Source organism: Protopterus annectens, chromosome 4.part0, assembly GCF_019279795.1.
Source record: "Protopterus annectens isolate FY-2018-M chromosome 4.part0, PAN1.0, whole genome shotgun sequence".
Lineage (NCBI taxonomy): Eukaryota > Metazoa > Chordata > Ceratodontiformes > Protopteridae > Protopterus > Protopterus annectens.
This window is the reverse complement of record NC_056733.1, coordinates 1,305,460,593-1,305,473,787: the sequence shown is the minus strand read 5'-3', so window position 1 is coordinate 1,305,473,787 and position 13,195 is coordinate 1,305,460,593. Positions and strand designations below refer to the sequence as shown.

The following is a 13,195-nucleotide window of genomic DNA, read 5'->3' as shown; positions in this document are numbered from 1 at the left end:
TGGTAGCCTGTCCATTATCTTTGGGTAAGAGCCATTATGGGCAAGGATCTGATAGTGAAGAAATTTATCTGGGTGTTTTATGCCCTAAACCCCAGTCGACATTACAGCCCTGATGTATTACTTGCAGTGCCAGGTCCTGCACATGTTTCAAACCATTTGTGCTCAATTACAGCCACACTGTATGTTTCTTGGCCACTATACACATCCACAAGCTTTGATACTTCACTTGTACATCCAGCTTCCACAGGTGGTTAGTATTACAGCAGCCAAAGTTACTTCACTCGGTCATGATGAATGAGCTGATGTCAACCATGCAATATCCCTTCCCCTCCTGTATCCAGTTCTTCCAGTTCCTGGGTTGCTATTCAATCCTGGGTCACATGAATCTTATTCAGAACATTATCCCTTCATGCCAGAGCTGTGAGCCAAACCTGGTAATAAAGCTTGAGAAAGTTTGACCGAATGATATTTATAGAAAACATTACTCCTGGCTTGTAGGTATTGCTTACCTTTGTGATCACCATACCAATAAAAATCATATATTGCGCAAGTGACTATATATGTGTTAATGAACAGTCTACTGATTTTTATGTTAGGTTTCTTTGCATTCATTGTATGTGTTACATGTCTTAAAATTTCATAAAATGAAGCTCATACAATGAGCAACTTCCAATACATACCCAGATATGAATTTTATTTCATATATTCCCATATTAGTCAAAAAATATCCTAAATAACCATGCTTCTTACTTTGCCTCCATTTCAGCACAAATGTTTTGCAAACTTAATATATAACTTTCAGAGTAGTACTCTACTATCTGTAAAGTGGGGCAGTAATTTTCATTATAAAAAGGCTGCTTGGATTTATAACTTTCAAAAAGTGTAACACATCTCCTTGACAGTTTCTGTGTACTGTTATTAGATAGAACACTGTCAAATGTTATGTTTCATCCCATTCAGAGGTGTGAATTTTGCAAAACTGAACGCAATATAAGAAATTGCATTTGAAGGACAAGGCATTAGTGCAATGCACAGATGTGCAATGATACAACAGACTGAGAAGTATGACTTACCTGAAATGCAGGACTGATATGGGCAAAACTGATGTTTATGACTTCTGGCAGTTGATTCATACAGGATCAGCTAAGTCTGCAATGGACACTAGAAACATTTTGTAAACCCATGATGCATTAGTGATGCCATGAATGCTGCAACAGAAAAAAATCTGCAGGTAGTGGGTGGGGAGGTGCATTATCAAATGCTAAAGCCATGATGTGCGAGCACCCACATGTATACACTCACACACACACACACACACACACACACACACACACACACACACACACACACACACACACACACACACACACACACACAACCTTTATCAGATGGGCATCACTTCAGAGATACAAGTTGCAAAAAACTGTATTGGTGTACAGGTATTAAGTGTATCGGTATACAGGTATTAAGTGTATTTGTATACATGTATTAAGTGTATTGGTATACAGGTATTTAGTGTATCAGAGTACCGGTATTAAGTGTATTGGTGTACAGGTACTGGGCAGGTCTTAGGTATGCCTGCTTTTAGCAACATAAAGTACTTGGCAAGGCTTCTCAGGATGGTTGTATCATTTCAGGAGGGCATGCCACCACAATTGTCTGTCTCGAGCTGTCTGTGAGATTTTAGTCCCATTGAACAACAGAGAGAACATCATTCACTGTTGCACATTTTTGGGAAGCAGGGAACTCTGTCTGAGATACCAGGATTCCACCACATTTTGTTTTGCATCCATCTAGCAGTTTGTGTATTTTCCATAAGCTTGGGGAGTCATATAGAAGAAAGGCCTTTTTGCAAAGTCATATCCCAAAAATGTCTTGGCTTCCCATAGACATAGTCCTCAATGAAGCTATCAAATATCAGCTGAAGATACAGTGGATAACTTTCCAACAATATAGACATTGCCAAGGAACTCTGTCTGAGATACCAGGATTCCACCACATTCTGTTTTGCATCCATCTAGCAGTTTGTGTATATTCCATAAGCTTGGGGAGTCATATAGAAGTAAGGCCTTTTTGCAAAGTCATATCCCAAAAATGTCTTGGCTTCCCATAGACATAGTCCTCAATGAAGCTATCAAATATCAGCTGAAGATACAGTGGATAACTTTCCAACAATATAGACATTGCCACACTAATAGCATCGCGCGAAAGATAGGACAATGCATGTAGATTTAAAACCTAGTGAGAGAAGGCTGCATCTGAGCAGTAATGTACTATAAGAAGCTGGTACTGATCTGCCTCAGAATGATTTGGCTCAGGAGAAAGTTACAACCTTTCACCTGATATAACGGGAAGTGGGAGTGAAGCTCCTTACTTGCAGCTACCTCATGTTACATATTCAACAAAAATTGTGATGGCAGTCCCCTCAGCAAGTCTGATTATAATTAAAGCACATTATAATCCATTTCTCATGTGTGTAGCAGATGTACTACAATCACAGGCATGAACTTGCTTGTTCCACAAATACCCACCTTCCCATGAATAAAGTTGTTTATCATGGGGGTCTTAAGGGGAATGCATTATCCTGGCATGTAGACCAGTCGGTTTGTGGTTGCTGGTGATATTAGAGACAGTGTCCCACTCCTTATCTTCTGATGGCTTGTACACAATTAAATCACTGCACCGAAGAAATAAATTTCTTCACTCAGTAATGTTATTTGGCAGAGCAAACTGTTCCTTTCTTCTGCAGTGTGCTGCCATCTGAGAATGACTTTTTTCAGTGGAAGTCGCTGTGCAGTACATTATTAAAGTAATCTGCATGACAATAGGAGGGATTCACCAAAGTCAAAGCAACATTTTTGATAGTGCTAAATGCTTCTGGACTGCTGTAAGTTATTGTGCCCAGGAATTGGTGATGCACCTCGGGCATTAGCACTTTGTAACCTGTCTCCGTGTTGTTAACTACTGTCTAACAGTTGTATTGTTCTCTCAGTTTTATTCAAGCAGTACATAAGCATCCACATGTACGCAGGCTTAGCATTGTGGAATATAGTCCTTAAGTTGATCAAGGACCCTCTGCTTCTCTAACTCTTCCTGTTATTTTATGTACCTCCATGGCTCTATTCTTCTCATGCAGACTTATGCCTTTCCACTGGTATTGAAATACATTTTGCATGACTGCGCTTGTTGCAACTCTGCATTTTTTTCTTTGGTGTCTATTATTTATTTTGCAGGATGCTTACACTAACTAGGATAGACATCAGGGTGCCTGTAATGGAATCAATTGACAATGATGGGTTATCCTTTCATAGTTTTGTGATTATTATGTATCCATTAATGCTTAGACGAGTCACATGTCTATTCCATTACTCAACTCAGGACTGTGCATTTAACAATCACAAAATTGTGTTATTATTATCTGCCATGCAGCACAAAAATGTGTGATTATCATCTGCCATGCAGCCTACTTTAGTGTGCGCAACATAAGGAAATGATGTGGGAGTGGCAGATATAGGTTTGGCAACCATCTTTCAATGAATCAAGGACAAATCTCAACAGAATCACAGGCAAATCCAGAAACAGGGACAATCAGAGGCACTTTTAAAATATTAGTAGTTGCAACTTAAGACTTTGACAAATAAGAAATGTAAATTAATATACATTTTCTGGAGTAAATTAAGTTTATACCTCTAATTATTTTAATCATTTATTAAATGTAACTCTCCACATTTTCTCTAAAAGTCATCGGTTCTAGGAGGGATTAAGAGGGACAGAGCTAAAATTTCAGTCAAAATCAGGGATGTCCCTGAAAATCAGAGACAGATGAGAGATGCATGAATGCTAGCTGTTTATTTTTATTTATTTATGTAACATTTGTTTACCAGGAAAGTCTGACTGGGACAGAGCCCATTTTCAGCAGAGGCCAGAGGGAGAAACTGTCCAGATGCATGTCTTTGGAATGTGGAAGGAAACTGAAGCACCTGGAGGAAATTCACGCAAATGCAGGGAGGACATGCAGACTCTGCACAGACAGCACCCTGGCTGAAAATACAACCAGAGAACCTCTTGCTGTGAGGTAACAAGGCTAACCGCTGTACCACTGCATCAACCACTTTCAATGTATTTATTTTTCCCCTGTTCTGTCCTGGGACCACTCTTGTTCGGTATATACTTTTCCGAGGTACAGGCAAACGTGGGAGGACTATGGCTCACCAAGTTCGCAGACGACTGCAAACTGGGTGCCATAATCGACTCTCCAGCTGACACAAACATCCTTCAAAAAGGTCTCACAGAGACAGATAACTGGTGCCAGCGCCATGGTTTAAAGCTAAATGCCAAAAAATGTATAGTCATACCTTTTGGCAAAAACAATGTGCCCACAAATTACCACACAGGCGGAAACCCATTAAGTACAGAGAAAGTTATTAGGGACCTGGGGACCCAAGTTGATAGCAATCTCTCCTTTGAAAACCACATTGCCAAAGTGGTTAGAAAGACCTTCTACATAGCCCACCTCATCACGAAGGGTTTCACATCTAGATCAAGAGAAGTAATTGTGCCCCTTTATTCATCCCTCATCAGGCCCATCATAGAATACAATGCCCCTTTTGGGATGTACCTTACCCGACACCTGCAGCAATTAGAAAGACCCCAAAAGTATCTCACCAAGAGGATCAAGGGTCTCAAACAGATGCCATATACTGCTCGGTTAAAAAAACTCCAGCTCTACTCAGTTGCATACCGCCTACTTCGAGGCGATCTATGCCTGACATACAAAGCTATGTCAAATCCAGAATTAATGGACATGCTCCACCTCAGTAAATCTAAATCCCTTAGAGCCACACGCCGAGGGACTTGAACCTCAGCACAGAAATAAATAGAACTTGCTGGAGGGACAGGTTCATAACCCAGAGGCTCCCTTCGCTCTGGAATAGAATTCCAGTTCATGTGAGGCAGAGCACCTCACTGAATCTCTTCAAGAAGAATCTCGATAGGTGGATGGGGGATCGTAGGTTTGACCCAGGGATTACTCCCGTGTCACTATTAGACAGAGGCACAGTAAACTAAACCTTAAAAAGGGCACAGTATACTCAAATCAAGGGGTGGCGTAAGCCATACAGAATTGGGCTAGGCTTATAATTGCCCCAGGGCAGATAGCCTAGTATGAACCTATGAACCTATGAACCCTAATTTGGTTAATGTTTCACAAGAACTTGTCTAAATGGGTTTAATCTGTCCCATACCTCTCAACTGTACAGATTTCTGCAGAATGTCCAGATTTATGGCTCATATTTTTGGCCTGTTCCTCTATTTTCCTGGCAAATCACTGGGATGATCTCAGGATTGTAGTCACTAAATATTGACATACATTTGAGTTTCAGACTTCAAATCCGTCAGAAAATGTATATTAAAACAAATCCTATTACTCTAGCAACTTTCTAAGTTTATAAGAGCAATATTTAAAATATGTCTCTGTTTGTACCCCCATTTTGTTAAGATTTGTACAGATTATTTGCATTAAGAGGGTTGAGAGGTATGATCTGTCCCTAATCTAAATGAATTTTATTTAACCAATTTCTCCAAAGCAAGCTGGGGCAAGTACTTTCATTATTAAGAAATGTAACATTGTTTTTCCTTATAAAAATGTTCAGTTTTCACATTAGCAATTCCCACAATTTTTATATATATTCCATTATATGTTTTCAAATCTAGATCAGTAAATTGTAGAACTGTGTTACTGATTTCTCTAAAGTGTTCCTCACACTTCTAAAGTGTTCCTTATACTTAAGTATAATGCTGCTCCCTCTGTCAATTTCCAGAGTCACTGGCCTGTCTTTTGTCTTTATTTATACTATATTTACATCATAAATAGTTGACATTTAGTAGATTTAAACTTTGCACAGTATGTAAAGGATGTGTTTGCTTTGGACACTCTGAACTTCCCTCCATAACAAACATATGCAAACAGTCCACACTAAACTTCCATTCAGCTCTTTTAACACAGGCATCTTCTAAGTATTTGCTTTATTTTATTATTATTATTATTATTATTATTATTATTATTATTATTATTATTATTATTATTATTTTAGCTACATATGATCTTGCTACATTACATGTTCTTCTATTCATATGACATTTTCTGGCTTACATTTACCTGAGCAACTGTATGCTGTTTTCCCCATGCAGTAGTAGCAGGCCATAGCTTTCATCTATAATGACACCTGTCTCCAGAGGCCATTCAGCTGAAGCAGCAATTACATTGATGAAGAAGAATGTCTGTTACTCTAATTTATACAGAAGAGAATAGTGGGAGTATGTCAGTACAGGAAGATGTTTCTTTACTTCTTCATATTGCTTGTGTTATGTCTCTTGTTTTTACATTGATTTTTACAGTAATGTGTCTAGATTTTGGCAAATAATCTAATTTAAATTTGAACTTCCTCTATGTATCAGTTAATTTTAGTGGTATTTTCTAATAAAGCTTTATTTTATATTTATTTATTATTGACTGGGCTATTCCCAGGGAAGACCTGAGGTGATATTTAGACTATTAGGGGAAATTTGGCCAGTGCATTAAAGAACTTCCTTTACTCATTTTGATAGGTGTTGTGGGGTATTTTACATCCACCTGAGCTATGGCCAGCTCAAGCAGATGGGATATTAGTTTAACATTTCCTCCAAAGGACAACAATCTCAGTAGTGCAACACCCCCCTTATGTTTTAAAACCATGGGTCCCTTGCACACATGTTTAGGAGTGTGGATAAATGAATGTGTTTTTTGATTCACTTTGATTGTTTTAAATTATATTTCTTGTTTAATAGAGCAACATTTGTTACAGTGTGTTTCTAATTTCTAATTTGAACATTTTTTTCTAGCAGTGAAACAAAATGTGTGATCCAGTAATGATAAAAATACCCATTTCAGAACATTTCAGCCATGAAAGGACACTCAGACAGCTGTCATTAAAATCCACCAGTATCAATATCCAACAGTTAGACTACGTTATCAACTGTGTACTCATTACGTGTCTGATTGTGATAAAAATGGCCATTGTAAAGTATTCCAATTTGCTTTACAAAAATGCAGTCTAGTCCTACAAAGACAAACTAATGACTTTTTTAAATTTTATCGGCGCAGCAGAATCAGTCATTTATATCCACAGGCATCCCTTAAACCTAGCAGTTATAGCCACATTGTTGAGTGCAGTCTTCTCAGATATCTCTGTCAAAAAATGAATAATAATAATAATAATAATAATAATAATAAAAATAATTATAATAATAACTAAAGACACATATTCCAAAGGAAAGGAAAAAGGGAGAAATGTTTTAGTATGATTTGTCCTGATATGTACAGAAGAGTGTAATACAGTAGACAAATTATTCCAACATAATTATCACACACACACACACACACACACACACACACACACACACACACACACACACACACACACACACATAAGCCAGACCAAAGACTTTAAAAATGACCAGATGATAAGAGCATAAGGTATGTTCATTCACTTAGAGACCCCCACTGACAGCTATAAAGTTTATAATATAAACACTTTGTTGACTGTATACACCCCTTATTATTATGAAGAAATAAATTACATGTACTTTATTGGTAGTTTTGAATAGACTACATGGAAGTATATAAAATTACCATGGGTAGCATAGTTTAAATAGAAGAGGATTCATGAAAGCATAAGAAATATTAACTACCTGATAACATATGCTAAGTCAATATGCATAATCTCTGCAGAAGTAAAAATCATCAGCATAATTCTACATTAAAGGAACTGTTACTAATGCAGAGGCTGCTGCTGCTGCTGGCAAACAGCTTTGGACTGTATTTATTTATTTATTGGCATTTATTTACCAGGAAAACCCACTGGGCTAAGATGAGCCCATTTTCAGTGGAGGCCCGGGGAGAAAAGCTCCAGTTAGTGACAAAGCAAGTACAAAAAGATTTACAGAAATTATCATAAAAGTTCAAAGGGTTCAAAAAAAAAAAAAAAAGATTACGCTCCAGATTGATAGAGCAGGTACAATAAAACTTTACAGAAATTAACATAAAAGTTTAAAAACGTTCAAAAAGATGTACATAAAATTTTCATGAAAAAATTTACAGAATTTACATATAATGAAATAAACATAAACTTTTCTTGAAAAGAATTTACAGAATTTACATAGAATGAAATAAACCTACTAGAAACTTCTTTGCATAAGGGAATGAGCATATTCATAGTACATGTGCACAATAATAACAGGACATAGTGCAACGGAAAACAATCATATCAAGATTTGTTTGATGTATGCAAGAAGAGAAGCATAGTACGGTAAAGCCTTAAGAAGGACAACCAAGCTGAGTATCTAAATGTAAATACAGTTTGGTTAAAAGGTAAACAGCAGTTACTTTATAGAGTAATAGGGGAAGGAAGGAATAGGAAGAGAGAGGGGTGGATGAAGGAGTGGACAGGAAGGCAGATGAAAAATGGAAGGCAAAGGAAGAAAAAAGGTAGGAGGGAGGAAGAAGGTGTAATGGAATTAAGAGGAGGCAAGACAAGGTGTTGAGAAAAATAAAAGTTTGTGAAAAGAAAATGAAAGCTTTATTTGCAAAAGCTAAGGGTAAAGTTTTGGGGTTAAAACTGGAAGATTAAGTAATGGTTGAGTGACTAGTAGAACAGTTACATTTCCACTTGGAAAGAAGATGGTTGTTTAGTGCAGCTTTAAAGTTGGAAGGACATTGTTGTAAGTGGATAGATGGAGGTAGATTATTCCATAGTTTAGCAATGTTCAATAAGTATAATATTTGACCTACAGGTAGCTTGAGTTTATGAATTTGTACAATATATTGGTGTTCAGAATGAAGAGGCCTGATAGGATTGTAGAGGGTGAATAAAGAGCTGAGTCCAAGGCAGTCTTGAGGTTCATAAATCAATTTGAGCTGAAGGAGGAGTAGGCGGTGGGGGAATTCCAGCCATTGAAGTTCTATTAGGATGGGTAAAGTGATGGCTATTGGTGGGGAATTTGGCAATCTTGTTATAGCATGTTTCTAATTTTGTGTTCAGCGAAGACTGTAGATTGGTTAGTAAAGGAGCGCCATAAGTTAGAGAGGGTAAAAGATAAGATAGGGCTAATGTTTGTTTGGCAGGGAGGGAGAGGAACTTATTATGTCAATACAGAACCTTGAGTTTTTTGTGGGTCTTGCTAATATTGTTTGTATGTGAAGATCGAATTTAAGGTTGTCATCAATTATAACATTTAACAATTTAGTAGAGGTCACTAACTCAATTTTGGTGAAGTTAAGGGAAAATATTTTGAAGTTGGCTTTATTAACAGGATAATTTTACTTGGGAGTAAAGATTATAAATAAAATAATAAATAATATAAAAATATTTTAAAACGCATTGGCTTTTCCCCTGTACTAACCCTGATTAACTACCACTTTGCCTAGTATGTCTAAATGTATTGTATGCATTTTCTGTTCATATCTATTTGTTGTCACATACTGGTTTTGTATATTAAAAGTCACTATGTATCCTGTGAGTCCCTTCCTGTGGACATTGTATATACTTTGTAAATATGCATGTCTCTCAAGTGTTAAGCTTATCTGTGTCTCTGGAGCTTTTCTCCCCAGGCCTGCAGTGAAAATGGACGTGTATCCAGTTGGACGATCCCGGTCAACAAATGTAAAATAAATAAATTAAATAAATAAATAAGTTTGGGCTTTTGGGGATTTAAAGAAATATGGTTATTGTGGAGCCACATTTCCACAGTAGAAAATCTGGCTTGGGTGAGTTGTTTTAATATATCTGAATTGAGAACAGGCTATAGTGGAGTCATCTGCATACTGGATTAGGGAACCCTGCTGGACAACTTGGTGGAAATTGTTGATGAAAATGTTAAACAGAAGTGGGCCTAATGTTGAGCCTTGGGGTACTCCTGTAGGGTTGTGAATGTAGGGGGAAATGGAGTTCTGCCAGTTAACAGCATGCTCTCTGTTAGAGAGGTAGCTTTTAAACCAGGTAAATCATTGTAAAGAGAGGGCTATACTGGAGAGCTGGGAAAAGAGGATAGGATGAGAAATGGTATTGAAAGCCTTTGATAGGTCTAAGAATAAGGCTGATACTATATGTCCAGTGTCACACCTTTATTGACTATGTCTAAGAAGGATATTAGTACAGTAGATGTGCTATGTCCTGGACGGAAGCCATGCTGAGTGGGGTAAAGAATTTTGTTCTTCAAAAGGAAATTTAAGCGTTTTTTTCGGACACATTTTTCTACAATTTTTGAGATGGGGGAGAGAATAGCAATGGGATGGAAATTTGAGATGTCAGTTGAAAAGCCTCCTTTGTGTAATGGTAGGATTAAAGCTTTTTCCAGAGACAAGGGATGAGAGATTCTAGGATAGAGCTGCTTATCAGAATGCTGATAGGGTAGGCCACAGAGTCAGGTGCAATTTTTAGAAACTTGGCTGGAATTTTGTCAGCAGAGTTAGAGCAGGGTTTTAGTTTCTGAAGAAGTTTTTTGATGTAAGTAGCAGGCCAGGGAGAGAGAGATTAAACTGAGGCTGAGAAGACAGTTGGATGCAGTTAGGAGAGGGAGTATTAATAGCTAGGGGGTTGGAATGAGAAATCAGGATTGTTGGTATGACTCTGAGGAAGAGTATGTTGTGTTGAAGGCGGGGGAGTAGAAATATTATTAGGGAGAGGTAGAGAAAAAGTTGTTGTAATACTGGCAATGTTGTCAATAAAGTAAGAGTTAAAGATACTTGCTATTTGTCCAGAGGGCATATCTGTTTATGGGCAGGGAATAGGTTTTGTGCCCAGATTCAAGAGATTATTGATAGAGGACCAAAAAAATTTGAGGTTGTTTTTTCTATGTATTTGTTGGTTCTGGAAGTACTATTGTTTATCATTAGAAATTAGTTTTTTAGCTTGGTTACGAAGTTATTTATAATGGTAAAGGTCAGAAATATTGTTTGCCCCTGTTGTTCATGAATTCATAAGTAGCTCTTGTAAGTCAAGAGGCATGATTGGCTTTGGTTCTTTTCATTCTGGTTGGGGCTAGGCTTTTTAATATGTTAAGAAAAGAACTATTAAAGTAGAGCAGAGCATCATCTAGAGGAAGGGTTTTAAGGATACTCCAGTCAATGGTTTTCAGAATGTGGTTAACTCATTATATCCGAGTGATGCCTCCAGATGCATCTGCAGTTAACTCCTACTGATGCCTGTAGGCATCAAATATTGCTTGCTCATATTTGCATCAATAATTCCAAAGCCATGTGATGTACAAGGCTTTAAAAGATTTCATCTTAAAGCTTACACAGTAGCAAATTCAAGGGTATTCATATTTGACTTTTATCTAGTGTAGGTAAATAGATATTAACTACTGTTTTTATTATATTAATTTATATAGATATAATTTTCACATTTTTCTAATTATCTCAACAACCAAGTAACACAAGCAGAATTCCTCAGCCTCATATGGAAGCTCTTAGCTAGGTGAATAAAATGCTGCTGACAGTATGTGTGTAACTTGAGTGGCTGCTGAGATATTCCAAGTAGTTTATAAAATATTACAAATGTAATAGTTACTGTGTTTACTGTGACTTATAACATTTGGTTTAAGACGTAAAACCTGAATAATACTACCACTATAAAATATTTGGGCTGAATAGTTTTCTTTTTATACTTTCATAACCCCTGTGGTTTCAGAGATATGAACATTTGTTTGAAATGTGAAGATATAATTTGATTTTGTCAAAAGGCTTAGGCTCCACCCATTGGAAGTTACAGTGCAAACTTCCTGAGCTCCATTGGAGTGAATGAGTTAAATATATTGGGATTGGATTTAGAAAGATTTTATACTAGTTTGATATTATGATGCTTTATGGGCAGGATCAGATTGTGTGGGCTGGGAGATGATTGCTATTAGAGTTGGACATAGTTCCAGAAGTGAATCCAGTCTTAAGATGAATTCTGCTTTAGTTCTATAGTTATATCTGGTAGTGGTAGTAATAAATTGGGTGAAATGGAACAGATTTATACAAGAGGGTGATTGGTGGAGGTAAAAGCCCAGTCAATGTGCATGTACCCCAGGATAATTGTTTCATTTTTTATAGAGTAGGAAATCTAATATATAATATCTTCTTGAATAGTAATGTTATTAACAGGTGGGATGTATAGAGCAATAATACAGAGCTTTTTAGAACAGCTGAGTCCAAGAAAGGAGATCAGGATTTCAATATTTTGGAATTGAGGGATGTGGTCTTTGAACTGAGATATGTTGAGGGTATTGTGGAAAGTGATGGCTACACCACCTCCATTTTATGTAGTCTATCTGCTCTAAGTATGTTATAATTTGTTGGGAGAAGCTCAGAGTCCAGAATAGGGGGTTTTAACCAGATTTCTGTAGCAGCTAGAATATCAGTTTTATTTTGGGAGAGCCAGGCATGTAATTCAGGCATTTTATTACAAATACTTTGGAAGTTTATTTATTTATTTATTTATTTTATTTTACATTTGTTGACCAGGCTAGTCCAGTTGGATATATGTCCATTTTCAGTAGAGGCCCAGGGAGAAAAGCTCCAAGACAGATACAAACAGCCAATAAGTAATTGTTACATAAAAAAAACAACAAGTAGATATAGAAGATATTGTATACATTTAACAGTAAAATAACATAAAACTATATACAAAGTTTAGAGCAAGATAATATAAATATGCTAGTGGCTAAAAATAGTATCCAGGTTCTTACTAGATGCTTATCATCGAACTAAAGAAGATTAAATTAGTGGAGAGAGAACAGTTAGAAAATATATTAGTAGCATTAATGATAGGTTAGTCAGAGTTGGTACAAGGGCATAGCCAGTGTGTTTTGAGGAAGGTTTTAAGTTTTTGTCTGAAGAGTGGTAAGGAAGGAAGGGAAGTAAGTTCAATAGGTAGAAGGTTCCAGTTTTTCCCAGTTGTGTTTGAGAATAGAGAGTCCCCAGCCATGTTGTGAGACTCGTTGATGTTAACTAGGAGTTTATTTGAAGAACGCAAGGCATTAAGATTTTTGTAGGGGGTTATGAGGTCTGAGAGTATTGGAGTATTGTTTGGCTGGTAAAGGACTTTATGGGCAATTGTAAGTTGGTTCAGTTGAAGCTGGTTTTGAAGTTCAAGCCATCCAAGTTGCTTACGAT

At 36.9% G+C, this 13,195-nt stretch overlaps 1 protein-coding gene across 5 annotated transcripts in view; it reads left to right on the top strand.

Moving 5' to 3' along the window:
* ACSL6 (acyl-CoA synthetase long chain family member 6) overlaps positions 1–13,195 on the top strand; it is a 1,926,773-nt gene that overhangs the window by 870,952 nt on the left and 1,042,626 nt on the right. The window lies entirely within an intron of this gene.